The sequence below is a fragment of the Cryptomeria japonica genome, chromosome 7 (assembly GCF_030272615.1).
Source record: "Cryptomeria japonica chromosome 7, Sugi_1.0, whole genome shotgun sequence".
NCBI lineage: Eukaryota > Viridiplantae > Streptophyta > Pinopsida > Cupressales > Cupressaceae > Cryptomeria > Cryptomeria japonica.
Window position 1 is genome coordinate 757,154,486 of NC_081411.1, and position 27,925 is coordinate 757,182,410.

A 27,925-nucleotide genomic window follows, 5' to 3' on the forward strand; every position below is an offset into this window, starting at 1 on the left:
ACTATCATATCCACTTATTGTGGAGTGATAATTCCACCTTCGGTGGGTGATCCACCTCATGTGGAATATTATATTATTTCTCCTACCTACCCACACCTATTTCCTACCTACCCTTGTTTCTTATTGAGCCACATGTCATATTTGTGTGCTCATACATATCCCTAGCCTTGCCTATATAAGCAGGCTCATCTACATTGTATGTAACAACAATTATTGATCATTTTCTATTGATGAGAATACAGTTTATTCTTGTCCCATATTATGTCTCTATCTTGTACATTTCATTGACCTCTTGATCTTGGCAAAATCCAACACTTTTTATATTAAGATTAATCATGTATGCACCACATGTTGTTGTAGGATGCATATTGAATTTTCCATGCACTATGATATTTTTCATCATATTTGTTCTACTTGGCACACTAATGATGTTTTGCAGGAATGCAATATAGAAGCACCTCCTAAGTTGGTAAGAAAATTTATTTCAAGTGTGCTATGTGATAGACATGATGATTGCATTTATTACAAGATGCCTTGTTTGGAAGGTTTTTGTGCTATATATGGTCATTTGCAACATTTACCAAGATGTGTACAATTGGAGAGCACACATGAAATTGGTAGGAAATAGTTTCTTTTGGAAAATACAAGATAGTCACATATGGAGTTAAAGATGGAAAAGATTTGAGGAGATGTGAGTTAATGAAAAATTATATATGTGTAGCTAAATTTATGAAAATGTTTCAAGAGAAACTAGCTTATGAGTACATAATGCATACACATAGAGCTAGATGGTTAGATGAGCAATTCAAGTTATGTAAGGAAACATTTCCTCTTTCCACCATTATCTCTATTATTTGTTTTTCTTAAAATTATACACTACAACCTCAAAATGAAGTACAATCTATGTATTATCATTCTACACGTTTCTATTTTTGTACACATAAAATTCATGCATGCAGATGATAGCATAGAGGAGGATAGAAACATTGTAAGAGTATCACTTCTACATAAATGATGATCGTACTCATTCATCAGAGTTTTTACAAGGATTCTTTAAAGTTTTCTATGATAATTTCAAGGAAAGAAACATACAATACAATCGACACTTAATATGGTCAGATAATTGCACCGCACAATTCAAGAGTGGAAGGATGTTTTATTGCTTGAGAAGGATGCATATGACAAGAGGTGTACAAAATTTTTGGAATTTCACTGAGGCTGGACATTGTAAGGGAGAGCACGATGGTGTAGGAGCATGTGTAAAAAGAGCCCTAGCTAGTAAAGAATTGAAGTACAAAGGTGGTGTTGAGTTGATAGATGCTGAAATAATTGTGCGATGGTGTAAGTCTACGATGGGTTCAGGTAATCCAGGTATGTCAATGGTTCATAGATATTTTTGGTTGATCACTGAATCTAACATTGAAAATATCTATATTATTGTATAGTTGTAGGATCAAGTGACATGTACTCATTTATGAGTTCAAATGCAAGTTCACTAGTAATTTATACAAGACAGATGGTATATTTTTTTCTCTTCATACATGTATTGTTTGTGGGAAGAATGTGACTCACAAGAGTGGGTTGACAAATGGTCTTGTAGACCATTGGTTCCCATTGATACATATCAAATTCCCAAAGAACTACAAATGGAGACATCAATGGATTTTGACCATATATCCGACCTAGTGGATTCAGGTGATTTTTTCAGTTAATTTTTTTGTAAGTATTATTTTTGGTTCATTTTATTGTACATCACATTTTATTTTTGGAATTAATTATCACTTTATAAAATGCAAGTCATGTGTACGCAGTTGTTACAGAAGAGAAGAATGAAGAAGGAACACATTACTATTTGTGTCATTGTTTTGAGTCTAAAAGAAAATTGACAACTACAATTGTTGATGGAGAGGGTATTGAGTACCAAGTAGGGTCTGTTGTCATGATAGGAACATGGCTTAGGAGATACCCTATCAAGAATTATGATGTTTGGTTGTTCGAGGACTTTGAAACACACAAAAATATTCTTCATTTCTCTAACCTTGTTGTTGCAATAAATATTCATTTGATGAAGTATCATGGTAGACCTCATAACAAGATTTTATGGAAAGTTTGTGAATCTGGCCATGAGGCAACGCTTGACACAATATGGGTTAGAGTCGATCCTCAAGGTTGACTTGATTGATTCTATGATTTAGAGTAGAATGATTTTGAGAATTTTGTATATATCGTTGACGAATTGTTCTATATTTGTTTTTTGTATATATAAATGCCCATGAGGTGATTTTTACATGTTTAGGGGGATATTTTTCTATATTTAAATGGGAATGAGCTAATCTGTACATATTTAGATGCCAAATTTTGTATCTTAAAATAATGATGAGCTGAATCACACATATTGTAATGCTAAATTTTATATAAAATCCCATGAGATGATTTTTAAGACATCTTTTTGTATATTCAAATAGACAAGAGCTGATTTGACCATATTTAGAGGCAAATTTTTTAATAATATATGACAATGTTTTGTGACTATTTTTTGTGTCTATGTTTTGTGACTATTTTTTTAGTTTATGTGATGTACTAAGGTCAATCATGAGAATTCTTGATTCTTGTATAATCATCGAGAATTATTTGAGTCATTATCGAGTCATAGGAGTCAGATTGAGTCTACATACAATTTGAGCAAAAAATTATCATTATTGTCAAAAAATATTGTTAAAAACGTTGTCAAGCAACTTGTACATCATGATGGTAGGGTATGACTCATGGCATTCCGATGCTTTGGGATGCATTAGAGAAGCATGCCTAGAATAAACCTGCCCACCTGAACATTCTCATGATGTCAATTTTTGCACACGATGAAACAAATCAATTCTAGCCTATCTTGCACCTTTGCATTGCATGCAACTGACAATTTTTATGGCAGGCAAAAAATTGCTACCAATTGAAAATGGCTCTGAGTCATGAAAAATGAGATAGGCCATTATAGAGAAGACTCATGCAACCCCATAGGTTCAAAAAAATTGATCATATGTGTCCTGGATTGGAAGAAACAACTCGTCAAAAATTGAAATTTTTTTTGGACTTAGGGCACTTGAGAGATTGCGTCGGTAGGGTATGACTCTCAACGTTAAAGAGTTTTGGGATGTATGAAAGGATCATGCCTAATGTAAAACTTCCCACCCAGAAATGCTCGTGATGTCAGTTTTTGGAAATGACAAACCGAATCAATTATAGCCTATCTTGCAACTTTGCATTGCATGCAACTCACGGTTTTTGCAACAGGCAAAAAAATTCTACTAATTGAAAATGGCTCTGAGTCATCAAACAATAGTATAGGCCATTGTAGAGGAGCCTCACACAAACCTATAGGTTCAAATGAATCAATCATATGTGTCTTAAATTAAAGAAATAGTCCATCAAAGTTTGACAATTTTTTGGACTCATGGTACTTAAGAGATCATGCTGGTAGGGTATGACTCTCGCCATTTCAGTGCTTTGGGATGCACAAGAGGATCATGCCTACTATAAAACTGCCTACCTGAACACACTCGTGACATCTATTTGTGCACATGAAAATGGCTCTAAGTCATCAAAAACCAAGATAGGCCATTGTAGAGGAGCCTCATGCAACCCCACAGGTTCAAACAGATCGATCATATGTGTCCTAGATTAGAAGAAATAGTCTGTCAAAGTTTGACAATTTTTTGGATTTATGGCACTTGAGAAATTGCACTGATAAGGTATGACTCTCGACATTCCAGCAGTTTGGGATGCATGAGAGGATTATGCCTAATATAAACCTACCCACCCAAACGCACTCATAATGTCAGTTTGTTCACATGACGAACCAAACCAATTGTAGCCTATCTTGCAACTTTGCATTCCATGCAACTAACAATTTTTGAAGCAGGCAAAAAAATGGTATAAATTGAAAATGGCTTTGAGTCATCAAAAAATGAGATATTATATTATTGAGGAGCCTCACTTAGCCCCACAAGTTCAAACATATTGATCATATGTGTCCTGGATTAGAAAAAATAGTCTGTCAAAGTTTGATAATTTTTTGGACTCGAGTTACATGAGAGACTGCATCAGTAGGGTATGACTCTCAACATTTTAGCACTTTGGGATGCACGAGAGGAGCATGCCTAGAGTAAACTTGCCCACTCAAATGCGCTTGTTATATCTGTTTGTGCATATGAGGAACCGAATTAATTCTATCCTATCTTGCAACTTTGCATTACATGCAACTAATAGTTTTTGCAGCAGGCAAAAAAATGCTACCAATTGAAAATGGCTTCGAGTCATGAAAAAATGATATAGGACATTGTAGAGGAGCCTCACGCAACCCCACAGGTTCCAAAAAATTGATCATATGTATCCTGGATTGGAAGAAACAGTCCATCAAAGTTTGAGAGATCGCTTCGGTAGGGTATGACTCTGGACGTTCTGGCGCTTTGGGATGCATGAGAGGATCATGCCTAGTGTAAACCTTCCCACCTGGATGCACTCATGAAATCAATGTGTGCACACAACAAACCAAACCAATTATAGCCTATCTTGCAACTTTGGATTGCATTGAACTGACAGTTTTTGGAGTACGCAAAAAAATGCTACCAATCGAAAATGGCTCTTATTCATCAAAAACTGACATAGGCCATTAGAGAGGAGCCTTGCATAACCCCACAGGTTGAAATGGATCGATCATATGTGTCTTGGATTAAAATAAATAGTCCATCAAAGTTTGATAATTTTTTGGACTTGGGGCACTTGAGAGATTGCACCAGTAGGGTATGACTCTTGACATTTCGACACTTTGGTATGCATGAGAGGAGCATGCCTAGTGTAAAAATGCTCACCCGAACATGCTCGTGACATCTATTTTTTCAGATGATGAACTTAATCAATTCTAGCCTATCTTGCAACTTTGCATTGCATGCAACTGATGGTTTTTTCAGCAAGCAAAAAAATGTTACCAATTGAAAATGGCTGAGTCGTCAAAAACTGAGACAGGCCACTATAGCGAAGCCTCACCCAAACCCACAGGGTCAAATATATTGATCATATGTGTCCTAGATTGGAAGAAACAGTTCATCAAAGTTTGACAATATTTTGGACTCATAGATTACCTCATCAGTTGATCTCAGAGATAATGTCTTTGCTCTCCTCTCCTTGCCACTCTTAGGAGTTTTCTTGAAGACAAACTTAAAAGGATCCACATTATGGCTAGACCAAAAAGGGGTCTATTGTAGATTAAATGTACAATTAATACAATGTACTAACATAAATACATCAAAAACACTTAAAATCTATAATATAGAGAACAATGATGTACCGGTGCCTGAGATGCTTCTGCAATGGACTGAGGATGACTCCCCATCGATGGAGAAACTTGTTGGGGCTTCAAATTTCTAAATAATTTCAAGTACCCTACAATTAAAAATGGTGGTCACTTCATGGAAATGACACATAATGGATGATTAATGATTTGAACAACTAGAGTAAAGGAGGATATGAATAAATTAATTCCAATGGACCCCATGAAAGACTAGTATTTTTTATCTATAGAAACGGTGATATGAACATAGAATTAAAATGAATGAAACATGAAAATATAAGAAATACCCATTTCACAAAATCATGTTTCCAAGCTCCAATAAAAATATTAAATTTGTACAATGTGTTTTTGGTTGTAGACCATAGAAAAGACCGTAAGAAGGCTAAAAAGCTTGTTATTTCGACCTGCATGAAAGAAGATGTCGACTTTGAATGAAAATGTATTAAAATATCAAATCTGATGAAGACCCATTTTATAAGTGGATGTTTCCTACAACCAAAAAAAGTTTTAGATTCATATCTAAAGTTTAAGGAAGCCAACCAAACAAAAACCTAAAAGATAGCTTAAAGAAAGATTATTGACTAACTAGTTTGCATATTAATTTCAAAGGGTTTTGTTAATTTTAATGTAAAATGGTGACTTTTCACCCCAAAAGGGGTATGGTGCCCATTCAACCACATATATAGGTGGTTAAAAAATGTAGATATGAAAGGGAGGGTCATAAGAACAACATAATTTTGTAAGAATTGAATATCATTTTGTATTAGAGAAGTCTATAGGAAGAAAAAGTATCATTTTGTGCAAGCAATCTATAATGAAATATTTACAAGTGAAGCTTATGTATGCAATTATTTCTTGAAGATTAATATAGAAGGTTCACTATCTCTTTTTCCAAATATTGTGTACACTTTTGTGTTGATGATTTATCCTTGTCCTCTTGATAAATCTATTTATATATTTGCTATGATGTGAATCACATGTTGTTGCAATAGGTGAAAGATTGAGTTCTTATTGTTTGTGTAACACATACTGAACCTTCATAGTTGATGAGAAATTGTCTCTTTAGTTGATAAGATATTCTATCCACAAAGTGTCATATATATCCCTGGATAGAGGCACTGGTCTGTTATTGATTTTTCAAGGTTTTGATCTATATGCATTCAAGGTCCTTGACAAAAAAATATTCTTCCCAAATCTTATATGAACTGATCTATGCATTCGTATTTTAGGTCTTGAAAGAAATCTCATTTTCAATATACATTCATAATCATTTCTTTTCAAAGCATTCAGTTAAAGAACATAATAAAGCATAACTGCAGACAACAATTTACTAGTTTGTAATTTGCTAAAAGGCTTAAATCCAATTTAAATAATCTCTTTTGTGCTTGAGAGTGTGAGGTACACCCACCTAGGTTTAGTGGAGCCTAAAGTGTAGATGGATTTAGTCTTTGACTATCCCTATTCATTGGCCAAGGCTGATTGGACTGCTTGAGGATTTGGCAAGTCTTTGGGTTTTCCAATCTGTGGTTTTGGGCACCAACAAAACTATCGCTATTACCTATACAAAAAATGATCAAAGATTAAATACAATTAATATAATGATAAGTATTGTAGGTTAAAAATAATTAATGTAATATATCAAACAAAAATGTATTGGATCCTTAGATGCTTCTCTAGTGCACAGAGGAGGGCTCACCATTGAAGAAGCAACTATGGATATTTCCTATATGAAAAAATTATAATATTATAATTTATCACAAGTTCACATGTACACGTGCATATAATCATGAAATCAAGAAAGTAAAGTAGAGATTCATACCTCCACCCTCTCTTGATCCATGGACGAATCAAATGCATTCAACAAATCCACAGAGCTCAATGGCTATTGTACATGTAAAATAGACAAAAAACACTAATCAATCTACAAACCCCAACTAAGGCTTGATTTCAACATTTTCAAACAATTGTACAACTAAAAATGTGTTCAATTACCTTCTTCCCACTTTTTGGCGTGTTCGAGGAATTCTTTTTCTTAGGATGAGGCCTACACGTGGAGGAGGTACCCTAAAAAAACAAAATTAACATGAGATATTAGTAAAGATAATATTTTAAACATAATTAAAAAAATATAGAATGAAATGACTTGCATATTCCATCAAAAAAATACATAAAAAAGGTTGTACAGAATATGATACCATATAGCCTTATAGGCCAAAATCGATGACTGAGAGTGTGATGTCATCAATTTGGGACATTTGGACCCCTATCAACAGCTACAAACCAAAAATTGGACCAAGTATTAAAGATAGTTAGTATATCATGTAAGTATTTTGAATTCAAAGTGTACTATTCTATTTTAACATGTTACCAAATTTATACCTCAGGCATCGAAGTTGCAGCTGTAGTAACTACGGGAGGAGTATGGGATACCACTGCTATAGCCTGAAATGCATATTATTTATCTCAATTTAAATCAATCTATAAATGAAAATTCATTTATGTAATTATAAATTTAAAGTGATTGATAAATAAAATGCTATCAATTCAAATCAACACACCTGTGTCTCTCGTTGATGGGAAAACAACATGTCCATCAACTCCTCTGTTAGTTCAAAATCCGAGACCATGCGGGTCTAACATATACTCTCGCAAATCGTGCATGAATAAGATGTGGATCCATCTGTAGTGGCCACATCATCTGTACCTAAGCCTATCCTTGAGAAACTGACACACATATGTTGAATGGGCTCTTTATTGCCAGCTAGAGCAAGTAATGGCTCATCATCGAGTACAATAAGGTGTACTAATGATGTCCCATGCTATATGATGACACCAATCAATGTTGTGGCCACTTGAAGAGTCTGTAACTCCATCGAATTAGTCATCTCTATTGGGACAACTTGAATCACCTTGGGTTGGGTGCCAGGGGGAACCAACTCTCCAAGGCTACTCGCCTATGGGCTCCAAGTCTATCTTGGGTAGAGCTACCACCTTTACCATGGAACTCTCTCATGTCAAAATAGTTTGGTCACACATTGAGGACAAACTCATAGTATACTTTTATCAAAAAATACAATGGCACCTCATAATTATTACAAGGTGGATCATCAAAGACCATCCACCAATTTTGCTAAAAAAGATTCTTCATCTACACATTGGTACACCAATGTATGAGAAACCTCTTTGTATTAAGAGGTAATGAATCACCCGTTTTAGGATCAACAAAAAAGGGCACATATTTTTTGTTTACTAATATTTTTGTTTTTCACTCCTTCGTATGATAACCCATCAGCATAGTATTGATGACACATATCCCTAAAGTTTTCCCATTTTGTAATTTGTGTGGAAATTCCTATGGCACCACTAGATAATGTTTCTAGGCTAGTGGGGACGGATTTATGATAGCCAAGTTCAGATGTTTTCAATTTATTAATCAGTCTATTTAGTTTAGATGTGTTTTGCCCTAACTGATTAATCAATTACTCCTGTTTTTCAGGTGTGCAGTCAAAAGGAGGATCTGGGGGTGTATCTTGTGGGTTTTCAGGATGTGCATTTTGTTGTTCTTGTTGTGGATTATCAGAATCTGGTTTTTGAAATAAAAAATAAAAAAACCTAATCAAAATTAACGAAATAAAATTCAAAACGTTAAACAAATTGAATAAATGGGAAATAAAGACAAAAATTAAGAAAAAATAACCTTGATCCATAGCGTTTCGAGGAGAAATGAGGCAGCCCGCTCATAGTTTCATGGAGAAAATGGAGGAAAAAATGGTCTGGTCATGGGAGAATAAGACCCAATTTTTTTTAAAAAGTTTTTTTGATAGGTACTGCGTATGCGGATCTTTAGGGATTATGAGCGTGTACGTGCTCACTTTCCTAAAAGCAATGCATACACGCTCACTTTCCTAAAATTTGTGTGTACGCACTACCTAAATTTAGGCTCAGGAACAACGGACCTCAGTGCGTACAGGGTGATTTCAAATTTTATAACCACGTACATGCTTCTTATTTTTTCATTTTTTTTTGGGGTGGTGTCCACTTGTCTGACCACCATCTTTGTGTGCATACCCAAGTCCCTCATGTCCAACTTGTCCCTATTCCTCTCTCCCTAGTACCTATTCTTTTACCTATCCCCCAACCCATAGGAGTTGTCCTCTTTTGCCCTTCGGGGGGCTTGATGGCCTCCTCCCTATGGGTCCTATCCTCCCTCAAACCTCAAAACCTCTTTCCAGCATCTCTCTATCCACCCCTTCCCCTCACCACCCTCCTCGTTGCTCCTCTCCTTTGTCTCCCCCACCCCTATCCTCATCATCCTTAGTGTCATCATCCAAGGCTACCAAAGGCTCATTTGGGTCTATCAATCTATGTACTAGATGTGCAACAAAATAAGCTGCATACTCTGCATCTATTCCTACATCAACCAGATCTCTCGGTAGATCCTAAGGCATAGGAACTAACTACTCAAACAATGTAATAACAACATCATGACATAAAATCGGCCCCCAATGAGCCTTCTCTCGCACTGTCCATATAAACTCTCCAGATCCCCGAGGCATCCTTTGTTACTGCCCAAAATGCTTACATACCCTGTTAATTAGATGTCTCTCTAATGTATACACAACGTCTACCCGATCAGATATCCACTCCTCAAGATAAAGGGTATCTCTACATTGTCCTTCTCCCAATCCTTGTTTTCTAGATAGGGCATCCATGTGACACTATCTATGTCATCAATCACCCATCTCCAATAGTCCACCTTCCTAATCCATGGCTGGGAAGTGATCATACCATACAAATGTGGATAAGAATGTCCATGCCCTCTCCCTCTGAATTGCACTAGCCTAGTCACTGCAATGTGCTTGTATGACCATACCTGTAGTAGAGTAACCCCACAACAACTGAGATACACAAATAGGTGAAGCTCACGATACAAGTGTGCTAATACACACAAACCCTAGATGCACACTGAGTGTTCTCTATCACTAGTGTCTCTAGATTCCTCCCCCAACCCATAACCATACCCCGTGTCGCGCTCTCTAGACAAACATAACCACTAATCACTCCTCCAACCACTTCCAGTAGTCTACATCCAATAGACAAAATAACCTCCCAGCTAACATGTCTTGATCGCATCTCTAATTCTGGGTCAACAAAAACCCATCTCAATACATCCATGTCTCCCTCTCTGTCGTAAGACACAATCTCCTCATGGATCGGTATCTATAGTATTTGATAAATATCCTCTAAGGTGAGTGACATGTTGCTAGTCAACAAATGAAATAAACATATCAGATTTCCCTCTCTCTGCAAGAGTATTCAATAATCCTTTATTCACTCGAATCTCAGGAAGATAAATGATGTGTCTCAATCCCATAGCCTTGACAAATGGCCATTCCTCAAAGGTAAACTCTGTTTGTAACCTCTGTGCTATAAGGAATCCCTCCCATGACTCAATCTGGGGCAAATACTCCTACATCCAATCCAATCAATCATGTCAATCCTACTGGTACTCATGTTTATCACATAGTGCTACTTCTATCCTAGTGCTTATGTCTATCACATGGCACTGCATCCTATTGTATATTTTCATCACATTGTACTTGATCCTATTTAGAGGCCTTTCTTGAGTGTATCCTCTCAGTTGTTTATCCAATTTATAGCGTATTTTTATCACATAATTATGAATTCTAGCCTTGTTTTCAATTTGTCTCCCTAGGGAACCTGCTTGAGTGTATCCTCTTAGCATCTTATCTAATTGACAGTGTATGTTTACCACATAACTATTGATTCTAGTGTACTTTGGCACAAACACGTTTTCATAATGTAGATGTGGTTTTACCTAGCCTATACGTGGTTTATTTCCCTAGATGGACCTAGACATCAAAGGCGCGGCCCTATTCTACATAGTCTCACTTGACACAAACGTGCCTCCTCAGTATAGACGTGTCACAATCTATACCTAGATATGATTACATTCATATACGTGACCATACCAAGCATAGACACACCTATCCTACACAGATGCATTGGGCACTAACCTAGACACGTTTACATGAATATTTACTGATTTTGCATTTTTGTTTATCTACCCTAAAGTTAATTAATAACAACAATAAATGCATAAACATACAAAGAGGCTTCAAGGTACTTCCCAACTCACTCATGTCATCTGGTCTCTGATATCGCTAGACTCGATCGAATGAGTGAACTCTATCCATCATTGTTGACTACTCTGACTGCTCTAAGCTCTCTCTATGCACTCTGATCTCTTGGATGTATGGATGCAAATGAGAATGTTTTTCTTGTGGTCCTATCATATAGGCTACTTAACCCTAGTTTCCTATGTCAGATTTTCTTTATGGTGTGACTCTCTTTTTCTTACATGCCCTTGTCACCCCATCTCATGAGTCCTTTCTATCCTTTTTCTCTTATCGAGAGATTCTCTGCAACCCCTTTTATTCTTTTCATTCAATCTCTCAAGGGATCATATCATTCTCGTCTTGGGACACGTATTAGTTTTTCTTCTTTGAGCCAATGCGACAAGCTACATTATCTCAACGAGGGGAAAAATGTAGACACCCAAAATTGTCCTTTATAATTAAATAAAATTTTAATTTATTTAATTATTTTTTCTTAAGTCACCTATTAATTAAATAAATCTTTATTTATTTAATTATTTCATTAATCCTCTTCTAATCCTTTCCTCATTTAAATTAATAATTTATTATTTATTTAAATTGTCCTTTGTCCTAAATTAAATAAATATTTTATTGATTAATTATCCCCTTTCCTCTATTAATTAAATAAATCTTTATTTATTTAATTAATTCATTAGCATTTTCTACCCATGCCAAATTTTATTTATCGCTTAATTCTTCTCTTACCTACCCCGTTTATCATTTAATTATTTCCTCTACCTACCCTTTAATCCTAGCCGACCATTTATCTTTACACCTCTTAATCTTATCCCTCTATTTCTTACAATGTTCTCTATATAAGAGGATGCCCTCTTCCTTTTCAACCCTAATTGTCTAATCACCTAATCAACAAAATCGAATCTCTTATGTAATCAATCCATAAACCATATTTCTGCTATTTGTTTAGCTCTTGTGCACACATTAAATCTTAGAGGAAATATATCAAAAAAGATCAATGGAGATAGGAGGAAATGGAGATTGAAACCCTACTAGGCATATGAATGGTATATCTTTCTTTATTTTGTTGATTTCCATGATCTTAGGTATCTTCATTTGTGTATGGTGGATGCTTTTAACTTTTAGGCTAGGGTTTTGTGGTTGGATCTTTGTTAGTCTTTCAATATTATTGTTTTCATCATCTATTTTCACCATATACACACCCAAATCAATGTTTTCCTAAATAGTCATAGCCCTTTTGTTAGATTTTTCACTAGTAATCTTAGACACTATATTATTCTTTATTGATTTGAGGATAGAAAGAGTATTACAGATACACAAACTCATCAAATACCTAATAAAATTCATTGTGATCTTATGTAAGTGATCTCGAAACATAACATATCATTGAATTTAGCTCAAGATGATCTAAATCCATGCATGTTCATAACTTAAATTAGGAAACTACTTTGAAATGTTCAACCCCAACTCTAGAATAGGCATGTATTTCTACTTGAATTTCATCAATTCATCTTTTGCCAGCTCTGCCAATAAATTATTCAATTTCATATGACTAACATTTATTTATGCTATATTTGGAAGTTAAAATTATTATAAACTTTAAGAGAATGAACCACTAAAACCCTAGTCCTACAATAGAATCCAATATAAAACCAATAAAGAATCCATGATCATGCAAAATATCAAATTAAGAGACTATAACATTCACATCCTCCAAGCATTTGTCTTTATTGTCCTCCCATCTCCATTGATATTGCTCGATGTTGTTGCTCTTATATTTTGTGTGTGCACAAGATCTCAATAGAGAATGGATGTGGTTGAGTATATAAGTCAATAGAGTTTGGGTACTTGATCACTTTCTCCTTTATATTTGTCTTGATGTTCTCTTTAATCAATTTATCCCAATATTACGTTATAGGGAGTGTGTCAAACCTTCCATCCTCTAGGACTTATGGAGGTTTTCACCATCAGATGTGTCCTCTAGGTTTACTTTTTTGTGGCCTAAAAGAACTGCAAAATGGTTTTCACTAAAAGAACCTTCATTTGTTTTTATTTTCATATCTTTATGGTTGAAAGGTTTGAAACTCTCTCCAAAGTATGCCACATTGATGAGTTCAATGGTGAATCTTGTTTAATGGTCTCCAAGAGGAAGATCATCTCTTATGCCAAGATAGTCTATGAAGGCCTCGTCATTTTGGAAGGTATTAACATATAGATGCCCTCATTGGTCTCAATCTATGAGTTCGGGTTGGATGAGGGAAAGACCATCAAAATGATCAAAATTAGAAGGTGTAAGGGTAAATACACAAGTGTCTACATTTATGTCAATGAATTCAGGAAAATCATTGTTAGTACTCTCCTCATTGGTGTCAATTTTAAGGTTATCTAAATCAACCTCACTAAAAGGCCACTTAACAGTGGGACTTCTCACTTTTTGTGGTTTTGACCTAGGACTTCGAGACATAGAGGGTTCAATATCCCCAAAATAAATAATCCATACTTCACCACTATATTTCTTATCGTGAGGTGTTGCACATGGTGATGTTTAACAAACTATGAATAGATCTCTAAACTTTTCCTCTACAATAGGTTCACCAAGTTCTCTAAAAGTTTCTTTAATCTCATAATCACTAGATGATTTTTTCAAACCCCATTCCCATTAATTTGAATCTGTAATGTAATGACATTCTTCAAGTTTATCATTAGTGGAAGTGGGAGGGCCAAATTGTAGCCCTACTTGAGACCCAAGTTCACATAATCACAAGGTTGCAAAACCAAGTCCTTTTGTTATTTTGTTGTTAGGTACTAATTCAAGTTGTAATAGTTTGACAATGCCTTATTTTTTCCATCTAAGTGGGCCTTTACCATATTATCCCATATTTTGTAGAAACTTGAAACCTTTTCCATAATTCTCAACCGGTATTTTGATATGGTCTTGATTAGTCTACTCTTTTGCATCTTTGCATATCATGTTGTAAAGGTCTTCTTCTTACATGTCACACAATTTAGTGAAAGTGGTGGGATCCCATTAATTATTATTATTGATATCTATTGTGATGGTTTTTGTGTACCATATGATTTAGGAAAGTCCATTAATTGACAAAGATACATGGTTTTATTTAAACTATAGTCCCCCATCCCTTTTTCTTTGAACTTACCCTTGATCTCAACTTGCTTTAAAGTGGAATCCTTTAATGTTTCGGGATAAACATGTGTTGAAGCTAGATTAGCTTCTAGATTAATAGGTATTGTTTCTTCTATTGGAATTTCAGTAGATAGAAAGATTGTTGATATTCATTAAGGATATTGAGAAGGTTGTTGAAGACTATTTGATATAACTGAAGAAGGATGATAACTATCTTTATAACATTATTTTGTCATTGATATCTAGAAATTGATTTTCTGATTCAGTATGATGTTGCCATATCTTGAGGAGATTGATTTGAAGAGAATTAAGATGTCGGTAAGTAACATGGAAAGAATTTGATAAGAAAGGGGAGAAATAAGTTATTCAATTGGAAACTATTACCGAGTTAGACAATGATGAGATCATGATGTTTAGATTGTTTTGATATCCTACATATGTTGTTGATTGTAAGGTTAATACTATACTTTGTCACCGAGCAAATAACCTAGTTGGTAAACCCTAAGGAACCTAGTTGGTGAACCCTAATGTTATCGATATCGGTTAATGAAGGTGGAATGTCTACCGAGTAAAGTTTAGTATTTACCGAGTTGCAACCGAGTTATGACAGAGCGCATTGGATGAATACAAGCATTATTTAATGAAGGACAATGATGAGCTGGAGATGTATAAATGATTGGAATTCCGCGCATGAAGTTTGTTAAGGATCTATGGCAATAAAAGATTGGTAGGAAGATCTACAGTGCAGATTGAACCACAATAACCTTGTGCAAGTTCCAAGAAAGGAATGCAAGTCCCTAGGCAAGAAAAAACATTTTCAAATCGAAAGATGCATTGAACCTAGTCAAGTTTGAAGATCTGATGGCTAAGATTGATCATGGGAAATGTGATCAAGGAGATTAGCAAATTGTTTATAAATAAGAAATTGTTGGTAAACAATGTATGCAGACAAGTGTAAGCACATGGATGCTACATAGTGATTACCGAGCACAGAAGCTTGAAGACCCATTTTAATAATAGATTAGAGAGCCCAGTAGAGGGACAAGATAAGTCCTATGATAGGATTGTTTTGAGCAAATAGGATCTGCTTTAGCATTCTAGATGTGAAGTTGTAGATATATTTTTATTACTGTTATTTTGTAAGTGACAGAAAATATCTTAACCGAGTGGACTTAACAGTCTTATTTGTAAACCCTCTAGCAAGGTAACATTCTAAATGAGTGTTTGAAATCCTTTCACAAGGTCACTTCTAACAAAGTGAAGATCCTAACAGATCTTAGGGAAATCCCTTAACCGGGTCACATCTAGCAATGTGTTTGTAATCTTTAACAGGATTTGCTTTTAACTGAGCATACTCTAGAAGAGTATATTTCTTAGTGGGTCTGAAATCCCATAGTGGTTTTTCCCTATTTGGGTTTCAATGTTAAATGTGGTGTTATATGTGTTAAGATGATTATGTGTTTATGAGCTTGCATGTTTAGCAGTTTTTGGTTATATTGCTAAAGCATAAGTTACCGAGGTTGAATCTATTGATTTCATGGAAGTTTAAGTTTGTATGATTTATCCCCCCTCTCATCTTGTTAGCTATTAGCATTAGTACTTTACAATTAGTATCAGAAATATCAATTGGTATCAAAGCTTTGGACTCTGGAAGAAAAGTTTAAAGGTACTTGAGGCAAAGATCCGAAGATGTATAAAAGGGATGCAACAAAGCTGAACAAGTCAAGTTTCTCTACATGGTAGAAAAGGATGAAGCTGCGTCTATTAGGAATTGGAGAATATGCAACATATTATCAGGAGAATAATTATATACCACCAAGTACCAATCTGATGACCTTGGAAGAGATAAAGGTAAAGCAAGAACATATTCAAGCTATGATTGAAATAACATCAGCATTGATCGACTTAGAGTTTAATGATCTAGAAGGCTGTAATGATGCAAAAGCAATGTGGACTAAGCTCATATCTGTTTAAGGTGGTGATGAACATGTTCAAAGAGAAAAAGTAGATAGTCTAAGAGGACAACTTGAATCCTTGAGAATGAATGAAGGTGAGAACATAACACAATACAGTACAAGGTTAAAGGAGACTGTCAATCAAATTAAAGGAGTAGGAGGAACTATTGAAGAGAAGGATATAACAAGTAAGTTGTTGAGAACCCTTCTACCTGCTTATGCCATTTGAGTCTCTGCAATCAATGAATTGAGGTCTGTACCTAACATGCCAGTTTCTTTGGATGCTACTATTGGTAAGCTACATGCATTTGAGTTAAGTAATTTTGATAATAGTGGGTCTTCGGTAAATAAAGTTGAATCTACATTTAGTTCTATTCATCTTGGTGAATTTGATGATTACAATGATAGAATGAGTAAGTACTCTGAAGGGGATCACAGTGGAGCAAGTGAAAGATTTCGCAAGAACATGGAAAAAGTGCACAAACTATATGAGGAAATCAAGAAGCAAGAAGAGTTTGAAGCATTATTAGCTAGAAGGTTACCAAGAGGCAATGGTAAGTATAAAGGAAAGCTACCTTTGAAATCTTTCAATTGTGATAAAATAGGACATATGGCTTCCAACTGTCCTGATAGAGAATCTAGTGAAAAGAGAGAATACCGAGAAGACAGGCAGAAAGACAACCAATACAGAGGACACCGAGACTTCAGAAAGAGAGATAGAAAGACATGCCTAGTTGCTGATGAGGAATCCAACGATGACAAATCTGATGAAACTGATACTGAGGAATTTGTTTATGTGGCTATTAAAGATGGATCTGATGAAGAAAGGTATGAAGAGAAATCCCTAGTATCTCACATAAATAATAATAATAATTATTGGATCATTGACAGTGGATGCTCACATCACATGATAGGTGATAAACACAAGTTTGTTAAATTAGAAGACTATGATGGAGGCTATGTAAGATTTGGTAATGATGCACCATGTCTGGTGAAAGGTAAAGGATCTATAACACTTCTTGACAATACTAAATGTAATGATGTATATTGGGTTGAAGGTTTGAAATACAATTTGTTGAGTGTAGCATAGCTAAACAATATGGGATACCAAATAGAATTTCAGAAAGGAATTGTCAAAGTTCATGACAAGCATGGAAAGTTAGTTGCTACTGGGACACAAACAAAAGGTAATACATTTCATCTTGACTCAACTCGAAACAAGTGTCTTTATGCAAAGATAGATGATACCTGGTTATGGCATAAAAGGTTTTGTCATGTAAATTTTGATAATCTGATCAAAATAAGTAAGAAGCACTGAGTAAGAGGTCTACCGAGTCTTGAAAAACCTGAGAATGCTATATGCTGAGGATACCAGATAGGTAAGATGACAAGATCAAGCTTTACAAGTAAGTCCTACACTTCTAAAGCAATTTTAGATCTAGTACATACTAATCTTTGTGGTCCTATGAAAGTTCAAAGTTATTATGGTGATAAGTATTTCATATTTTTTGTGGATGATTACTCAAGGATGATGTCAGTTATGTTTCTAAAAGAAAAATCAGAAGCTTTTCAAATGTTCAAATTATACAAGGCAAGAGTTGAAAATGAAACAGGAAGACAACTGAAATGTCTTAGATTTGATAGAGGAGGAGAGTTCACTTTTGATGAATTTAACTTATTCTGCAATGATCATGGTATAAAAAGGCAAGTGTCTGCACCGAGAACACCTCAGCAAAATGGGATAGCCGAGAGAAGAAACAGATCAATTGTAGATTGTGCCAAAACCCTGATGATAGAAAAGAGGGTACCTCAAACATTTTGGAGAGAAGCAATTAGCATTGCAGTTTACACCCTAAACCAAGTTCAACTAAAGAAAGGAACTATGAAGACACCATATGAGATCTGGTATGACAAGAAACCTAATGTAAGTTATTTTAAAATCTTTGGAAGTAGATGCTATGTTCACAGAGATGACAGAAATGGAAAGTTTGATCAGAAAAGTGAGGAAGGAACATTTCTAGGTTATTCTTCTAGAAGTAAAGCATTTAAATGTTTGATCAAATCATCTAACAAAATAGTAGAAAGTGAAAATGTGAAAATTGATGAATTTGCAAAAATAAATGATGAAGGAAATTCCAAAGAACCAAAAGATTATGAAGAATTTGTTTATGTTCAACCGAGAAGTCCTACCGAGAAAGCTGCTGAAGAAAATGAAGAGAATGTCCAGTTACCAAGTGATGAAGAAGATCATACAGAACCTACCGACCCTATATTAGCCAAGTATGTCAGAAGACATCATGCATAAAGTCAGATTATAGGAGATAAGGATGATCCAGTGTTGACAAGGAACAAACTGAGACAGAACACATGTCTGATATTTGAATTTGAACCAAGAATAGTAAAAGAGGCATTTAATAGTGAACATTGGGTAAATGCTATGACAGAAGAAATTGATCAAATCAAGAAGAATGACACATGGACAATGATTCCAAGACCGAAGGACAAAAATGTAATCAGTACAAAGTGGATTTTTAGAAACAAGCTAAATGAAAAAGGTGAGGTCATTCGCAACAAAGCAAGACTAGTTTGCAAAGGTTATGCTCAAGCAGAAGGAATAGATTATGGTGAAATTTTTGCACCTGTGGCTAGACTTGAGGGAGTAAGAACATTGTTGGCATATGCTGCTTTCAAAAATTTCAAGGTATATCAAATGGATGTTAAATCTGCATTTTTGAATGGTATACTAGAGGAAGAAGTTTACATTGAACAACCTGAAGGATTTGTTGAAGACAAGAATAAAGATCAGGTATGTAAACTAAACAAATCTTTATATGGTCTGAAACAAGCACCTAGAGCATGGTATGAAAGACTGCACTCTTATTTGATCAATATTAGTTTTATAAGGACAAGTGAAAACAACAACATGTACATGAAGAGTGATGAGGACAATGGAATATTGAACTCAGCTATATTTGTTGATGATATTATCTTTTGTGGGAATGACTCCTTATGCAAGAACTTTGGAATTGAAATGAGAAAAGAATTTGAGATGTCATTAATCGGTGAGATAAAGTATTTTATAGGTTTACAAATACTGCAAATGAAAGATGAAATTTTCATTACTCAATCCAAGTACATAAAGGAAATCTTGAAGAAATTTGGAATGGAGGATTCTAAACCAGTAAGTACTCCTATGACTACTAACTGTAAATTATCAAAATATGATGAATCTGCATCTATTGATGAGACACTTTACTAATCTATGATTGGAAAGTTGCAATATGTTGTGCATAGTAGACCAGATATAGCACATGCAGTAGGTATTGTTGCAAGATTTTCTGCAGACCCCAAGGAAACCCATATGACAGCAATCAAGAGAATTTTCAGATACCTGAGAGGCATTTAAGATTATGGCTTAGTATATGAAAAGAGAAATGATTTTGATTTAAAAATTTATACTGATGTTGATTGGGCAGGTAACATAGATGATAGGAAAAGAACAAGTGGAGCTTTCTTTTTAGGAGAAAGACTAGTAAGTTGGCTTAGCAAGAAACAAGGATGTATTTCACAATCAACAACAGAAGCTGAATATGTTGCTGCAGCATTGAATTGCACAAATATACCATGGATCAAACAACTGTTGGAAGGTATAAATGAAAAGGTTACCGAGCCAGTAACTATATTTTTTAACAACACTAGTTCCCTTAACATTTCAAAGAACCCAGTCATGCACTCTAAGACAAAGCATATCTCTATAAAGTATCATTATCTCAGAGAAGAAGTTCAAGAGAAGAATTTTATGCTGGAATATATCAGTTCAAAGGAGCAAATTGCAGACATCTTCACAAAGCCACTGCCAAGGGACACTTTTGCGTATCTTAGAATCAAGTTAGGGGTCCTACCCCTATCTTCTACTCACTGATAAAGTTCGGTGAAAGCATCAATTCGATGAATCAAAAGAATATTATGTGTGGATTGATGTTGATTTACGCACTTTAGAAGGCTTTCTAAAGGTGTGCAGGAAATAGTGAATAGAGACAAGTTGCTCTGACCAAGACTAAGATGATATATAGCAAGGCAAATCACTTCACAGAGGAAGAAATCATGATTTAGTTCTTTTACTTTTTGGAATTGTTGTCAAAGGGGGAGAAGACTGAATGGTAAGGCCCTAAATGAAGAAGAACGAATGACTAATGATAGGGGGAGAAGATTACTAAAGGGAGAAGACTTCAAAAGATTGTAACAACTCAAGGATAACAGGAGAAGTCTAACAACAATCTGAATCCGAATCAATTTGAATATCTTGCTCGTATTACCATTTAATTATTGGTTTTGCCATCAATGCCAAAGTGGGAGATTGTTGGCATTTAAGTAGATAGAAAGATTGTTGATATTCATTAAGGATATTGAGAAGGTTGTTGAAGACTATTTGATATAACTGAAGAAGGATGATAACTATCTTTATAACATTATTTTGTCATTGATGTCAAGAAATTGATTTTCTGATTCAGTATGATGTTGCCATATCTTGAGGAGATTGATTTGAAGAGAATTAAGATGTTGGTAACTAACATAGAAAGAATGTGATAAGAAAGGGGAGAAATAAGTTATTCAATGGGCAACTATTACCAAGTTAGACAATGATGAGATCATGATGTTTAGATTGTTATGATATCCTACATATGTTGTTGATTGTAAGGTTAATACTATACTATGTCACCGAGCAAAGAACCTAGTTGGTAAACCCTAAGAAACCTAGTCGATAAACCCTAAGGTTATTGATATCGGTTAATGAAGGCGGAATGTCTACCGAGTAAAGTTTAGTATTTACCGAGTTGCAATCGAGTTATGACAGAGTGCATTGGATGAATACAAGCATTATTTAATGAAGGACAATGATGAGCTAGAGATGTATAAATGATTGGAATGCCGCGCATGAAGTTTGTTAAGGATCTATGGCAATAAAAGATCAGTAGGAAGATCTACAGTGCAGATTGAACCACAATAACCTTGTGCAAGTTCCAAGAAAGGAATGCAAGTCCCTAGGCAAGGTAAAATGTTTTCAGATCGAAAGATGCATTGAACCTAGTCAAGTTTGAAGATCTGATGGCTAAGATTGATCATGGGAAATGTGATCAAGGAGATTAAGTAGTTAGCAAATTGTTTATAAATAAGAAATTGTTGGTAAACATTGTATGTGGGCAAGTGTAAGCATAGGGATGCTACATAGTGATTACTGAGCATAAAAGCTTGAAGACCTGTTTGAATAATAGAGTAGAGAGCCCAACAGAGGGACAAGATAAGTCCTATGACAGGATTATTTTGAGCAAATAAGAATCTGCTTTAGCATTTTAGATGTGAAGTTGCAGATATATTTTTATTACTATTATTTTGTAAGTGACATAAAATCTCTTAACCGAGTGGACTTAACAGTCTTATTTGTAAACCCTCTAGCAAGGTAACATTCTAAATGAGTGTTTGAAATCCTTTCACAAGGTCACTTCTAACAAAGTGAAGATCCTAACATATCCGAGGGAAATCCCTTAACCGGGTCACATCTAGCAATGTGTTTGTAATCTTTGACAGGATTTTCTTTTAACCAAGCATACTCTAGAAGAGTATATTTCTTAGTGGGTCCAAAATCCCATAGTGGTTTTTCCCTATTTGGGTTTCCACGTTAAATCTGGTGTTATATGTGTTATGATGATTATGTGTTTATGAGTTTGCATGTTTAGCAGTTTTTGGTTATATTGTTGAAGCATAAGGTACCGAGGTTGAATCTATTGATTTCATGGAAGTTTAAGTTTGTATGATTCACCCCCCCCCTCTCATCTTGTTAGCTATTGGCATCAGTACTTTACAATTAGTATCAGAACTATCATCTTCAAGTCTAGGGAGAATATTGTTGCAATACATGCATGGATTTGGATCACCATGAATTATGACCTTTGTGTTGATTTGTAGGAACTTAATCCATTAATGGTAAGTTGAAGTAACTTCTATTATGGCATGTATCCATGGTTGTCCCAAAGGTATGTTATACATGAGATCAAGGTCAAGAACTTGGAAAACCTCATGTCTCACTACTAGCCCCATTCTAAGTGGTAAGGTGATTGTTCCTTTAGAAGAGAACTCCTCATCACCATATGCTTTTATGGTGATCTTCTTTCTAGAATCCACAACCTTTTCAGAGAATCCCAATGGTAAGACTAATTTTAAGTTACAAATATTAAGACATGCTCCTCCATCTATCAAGGCTCATTTTATTTGGTGTTTATGGATGAAACCCTCAATATGGAGTGGTTCATTATGTGGTTCTTTTGGGGATGAATCATATTCTTTATTGAATGTAAGACTATGAGAGATGGAAAGGTGTCCCACCATGGCTTGAAACTAGTCAATATTTAGATCGGTATGTAGGGAGGTCTCTTTAAAATTATTGTCTAGAACTACTTTATGTGAAGGTGAAATACACTAGAGTTCAAGTATGGATATGAAGGATGGTGTCTTACCCAATTGATCTACAAGGTGATATTGGGGTAAGTTCACAATAACGGTTCCCACTTTCACCTATGAAGGAAAAACAAGATGGAAGGAAAACAATTTGGAGGGGGTTCGAGAAAAGTGGGGGTGTTGAATGAACTACCCTTTGGGGTTTGAGTGAGCCCCCCACCTCGCTCGAACCCCCTTTTTTGAGCGAAGCACCTTTAATGCTTGTTTATGTCATTTTTAATTATATTGGGGGGGTGGGGTTCGCTTGAATCCCCCTTCATTCGAACCCCCCTAAAAAGGGGGGGTTCAATCGAACCCCCATTCATTCAAACCCCCTTTTTTACACTTCTCTGAAGCTTTCTACATGTTTTTGCAGACTTTTGGCATTCAAACCTCTCGTTGAAGGCTCAAATGGAATGATATTGACAACACAAAATGTAGTATGGTAGTCCATGAAGCAATCTTTCCAATGACTATAATTTTATTACATCTTGAGTTTATTATGAACTTGTTTTTTTAATTTTACCAGACATAGGTTTTTCACCGAACATGAACTTCTGTGTTCAACACATTGGGAAAAATAGGAAACTAATTCAAAAAATTTCTGAAAAATATCTATGCCCTGGGTATTGATGTCTTCTATGTAACAAAAAAAAATTGATTTTTGATACATATATAACAAATTATGTGTTCAAACTCAAACCGATGTCTGAATTTTGACTAGTCGGACTTCAAAACTTAGTAAAATAAAAAATATTCAACATATCACTATAAAACCAACTACAAGCCTTGAATATTGATGTTACAAACCAAAATTAGAAGGAATTGAATTTTTTATCATTTATAAAAAAGAGTTATGCATTTCAGGTGGCACATCACTCTTAAAAAATGTAGTTTGTTGTATAAAACTACTTTTTGAGGGAGATGGAAAAATTAAAAAAAAATCCTTCAAAAAAATTTGAAAAAAAAAAAAAGAATCTAGAGACAAAATGCTTCAAATCACTAATTTACATCATCTTCAAATTCATAATAGTTCAAAAGTTATAGTTATCGGAAGTTCAAGATTATTTAAAAAATATTCATCTCAGTGTGAAAAGTGGCAAAAAGTGGGAACAATTATTGTGAGTTCACCCATTTATTGTTGGATAAAGTTATTTTGGGTGTAGCACCTTGTATAGTGACTTTATCTCATCAATTATTAACATTGCATTTAGGAGTTTTACCTTTTGTAGTTATGGTAACCACATGAGGGACCACTTCAATGATGTGGTTTAAAGTGTATTAATCAGATGCATCGGTATAGTTAGCATTATTATATGTTTTATTAACTTTTACTTATCTTGTTTTGGAAATGGATCCTTAAATGTCACATGTTCTTCATTGGAAGAGTGACCTTTGACTTCAATTATTCTATTATTAATAAAGTCTTGAATTAGTTTTTACAATTTGCGACAATTACTAGTCTTATGGCCCTTATTCTTATGATATTCAAAAAATTCATTATCATTCTACCATGAATATTTTATTCTTGGTTAAAATGGTTGATTATTAGGAAATATAATAAGCTTATTGATGATGAGTTTTTTCAACACGGATTCAATTGGTTCTCCCAATGTTGTGTACTTCTTTAAGGGCTTCAATGCCCTTTGTGTATTTACTTGATTATTAGATGAGCTAGCTCTGGGGAAACTTACCATAGGTTTAACCACATTTGAACCAACCCCATTGTTCACTAGGTTCTTATTCTTTCTCCAAAATCAGGGTTCTTCCTTTTTACTAGCTTCAGCTTTGTTTTCCCTAAAAAACTTGATAGTACCTTGCTCAATGAGAACCTTTTCAATAGATACGCCCTTTTCAACGAGCTCTTGAAATGTGCATAAACATTCTTTGTAAAGTTCATATTTAATCTCTCGATTTACATTTTATGTGAATATTTCGACCATTTATTTTTGTAGAATGTGGAAAGGGCATCAAATATCTAAACTTATCCATCATTTTAAGAATGATGCAAAGGATTACTCATTGAACTATTTGGTATTGCATAAGGTTATCACTAAAACATTACATTCAATATTTTATGAAAAGTGTTAAATAAATACTTTTGGAAATTTTTCCCATGACTTAATCCCATGTGGTAACCATGAAAACTATTCCATGGCTTGTCCACCTACACTTTGTAGAAATAAATGCATTAAGTAAGACTCCTCTTTAGCTAACTCTAGGCAAGCTATGAAAATTCTCTAATTTGTGCCTTAGGATCTCCTTTTCCTTTATATTGTAAATTTAGGTACCACAAAATATGGAGGAAAAGTTTGCATAGGTATGCTTCTATCAAAAATGTAAGGAAAAATGTCTTGAATCATGCAATTCTTTATGGGGTTTCACATACATGCCATTTATTTTTGGAATTCTTTAATATATTGTTGCAAATCACCACTAGGTGGTACTCTATTCCTTTGAGTCATCCCTATGCTTGAGCCACTAGGAGGAGGAAGATAATGCATGTAAGAGTGATATTGAACATATGTATCATTAGGTGGTGGGGGAGGAGGTATGTAATTATTATATGAACCACTTGGCATGTGATTTTGATGTGTTGCACTAGTCCTTGGATGAGTGTAAGTATCATGACCATGTGTATTTGCAGTATTGTATGTGTTCTTTTGGGTATGCTCATCAAATCTAACATGAGGTCATCTAACATATGTATTATCATGGTTATGACCTTGAGTAGAATCTTGCTATTGGGTATATGCATGGGTGTTCCTTCAACCATGAAAAGTGTTAGCATAAGGCTGGTCATAATGATTTTGTTGAGTATGGGTTGAATGATTATGTGTATTAGGCATGTCAAGTTTTTGTAAGAGGGACAAAGGTAACTCAAACTAGGGATACACTCATGTCTATGTCCATCATTTTTACCATTATGGTGATTTGTATCCTCTTCCAATATTTGTGAAACATAAAAATCATGAGGTAATCTTGATCCATCTTCAAGCAACATGTATAAATATCATTGGGGATCCCTTTTTCAGAAGTGTGTCAAGCAATCTATTGAACCTAGCATTGGACATGTGATCTTGATTTTTTTGTTGTTGTGAAAGATCCATAATCAATGACTTCTTGTTTATTATTGTGATTCTCAAAATATATTTGGTTGTTAAATTCTGTGTCAGCATACTCATATGCATCCATGTTGTGATACATTTGAGCTTCTTTGACTTGTTCTCAACATATTTGGGATTGGGATTCAACCATGAAAATGAAATGTTTTGATTAGGATCCGATGGAAAGAAATGACAAAGGTTTTGGTGATAGAAAATGGAAAAGAATCTAAAATTGTATTGCAATATCCTAAGATGTTGTTCCAAGTTGATATGATAACTTAAGCAAGGTCCGGCTTCCTAGGAGATGATAAATTCCAATAGGTAAGTTGACCCCAACTCAAGATACTTATATGGAACCCAAGATGATAAATATGATGTGGGAACCACCTAGTTATGTCTAAGATGTGTTGCAAGATAATGTGAGGATAACAAAACAACTCTTTTGACTCTTTTTGGAAAATGTTGATGATATATAAGTGGAGCTCTGGATGTCTTTAAATAGAAGGGAAACAATGAGAAATTAATGGCTAAATGATCAGGAATCCTAACGAATCAAACTTAGAAGCTCTTCAAGTATCTGCGACCATAGACATAGTGACCAATTCACAGACATGCCAGTATTTCTCAAATACACAATTATAGAGTAGAAACACATTATCACATTTGTAGTGGTTTCCAAACTTATCCAAATACATAGTTATATTACTTACATACACATCAAAATGTTTCATGTATGTGGAAAGAAATATAAGAAACATATTTTCACAATTTCAAAAGTTGATCAAAGTTTTTTTCTGTATATGCATTAAAAAATCACAAATATGTAGTAAGAAGTCTCAGAACACACATGTAAAGAGGACATATGTGACTAGAATGCTCATATGTGTGCTGGAAAGTGTCACAAACACATTTTTGGTGAAAATTACTTTTCTCTTAATTCTTTCCAAATTTCTTGTAGTTTTAGTGTGTGACTAGATCTAAATGTTGGATGTTTTGTGGAAAGAAAGCATAACAAACAAGAAGAAACAACGTGTACAAGTTTTTTGTCCAAAATTATAGCGCAATGTGTATTTTCAATAGGGAAAAATCGACCAAATTTCCATAGGTCTAAACATAAACAATGACAATTCAAATAGACACACCTAAAATCTGTGTATACACTCTTGTCATTGTGGGAGAGGAGAGGTAAGGACCTCTAGGATTGGAAGGATGACCAAATCACCATCCTCCTAGAAAGATACAAGTAGCTTATGCTAAGACAAAGATTTATGTCTCTTCTCAAGGGATTCATATGGTGAGTATCTTTGGGGAAAAACCAACTATGCCCTTGCACTTAAATTACCACGTTGTTTGATTAAAATAATGATAGGTCGCGAAGAAGGTTCCTAGTCACAAGGGACCAACACCTTGTGAGCATCCAATAATCCACTTACATATTTAGTAAACCTACTTGGAGTGTGGTATTGGGTCTCCTTTCAATTGATAGTGTATGGAAAAGGCTAATTATAGTTATGCCTTGAATTTCATCTCAACCAATTTATATAGAAGCCTAAAGGAAAGATCCACTTATGTTCATCCTCTTATTTACAAGGCAGACCCTTCTAAAAAAAATATAGATGCTTAATGATTTCTCTTATACCCAATATCCATGAAGGCGATGAGAGAGGATACTTTCATTAAAAACCCTAGGGTTATACAACAAATATATGCAAGTGTACCAAACACTTCAA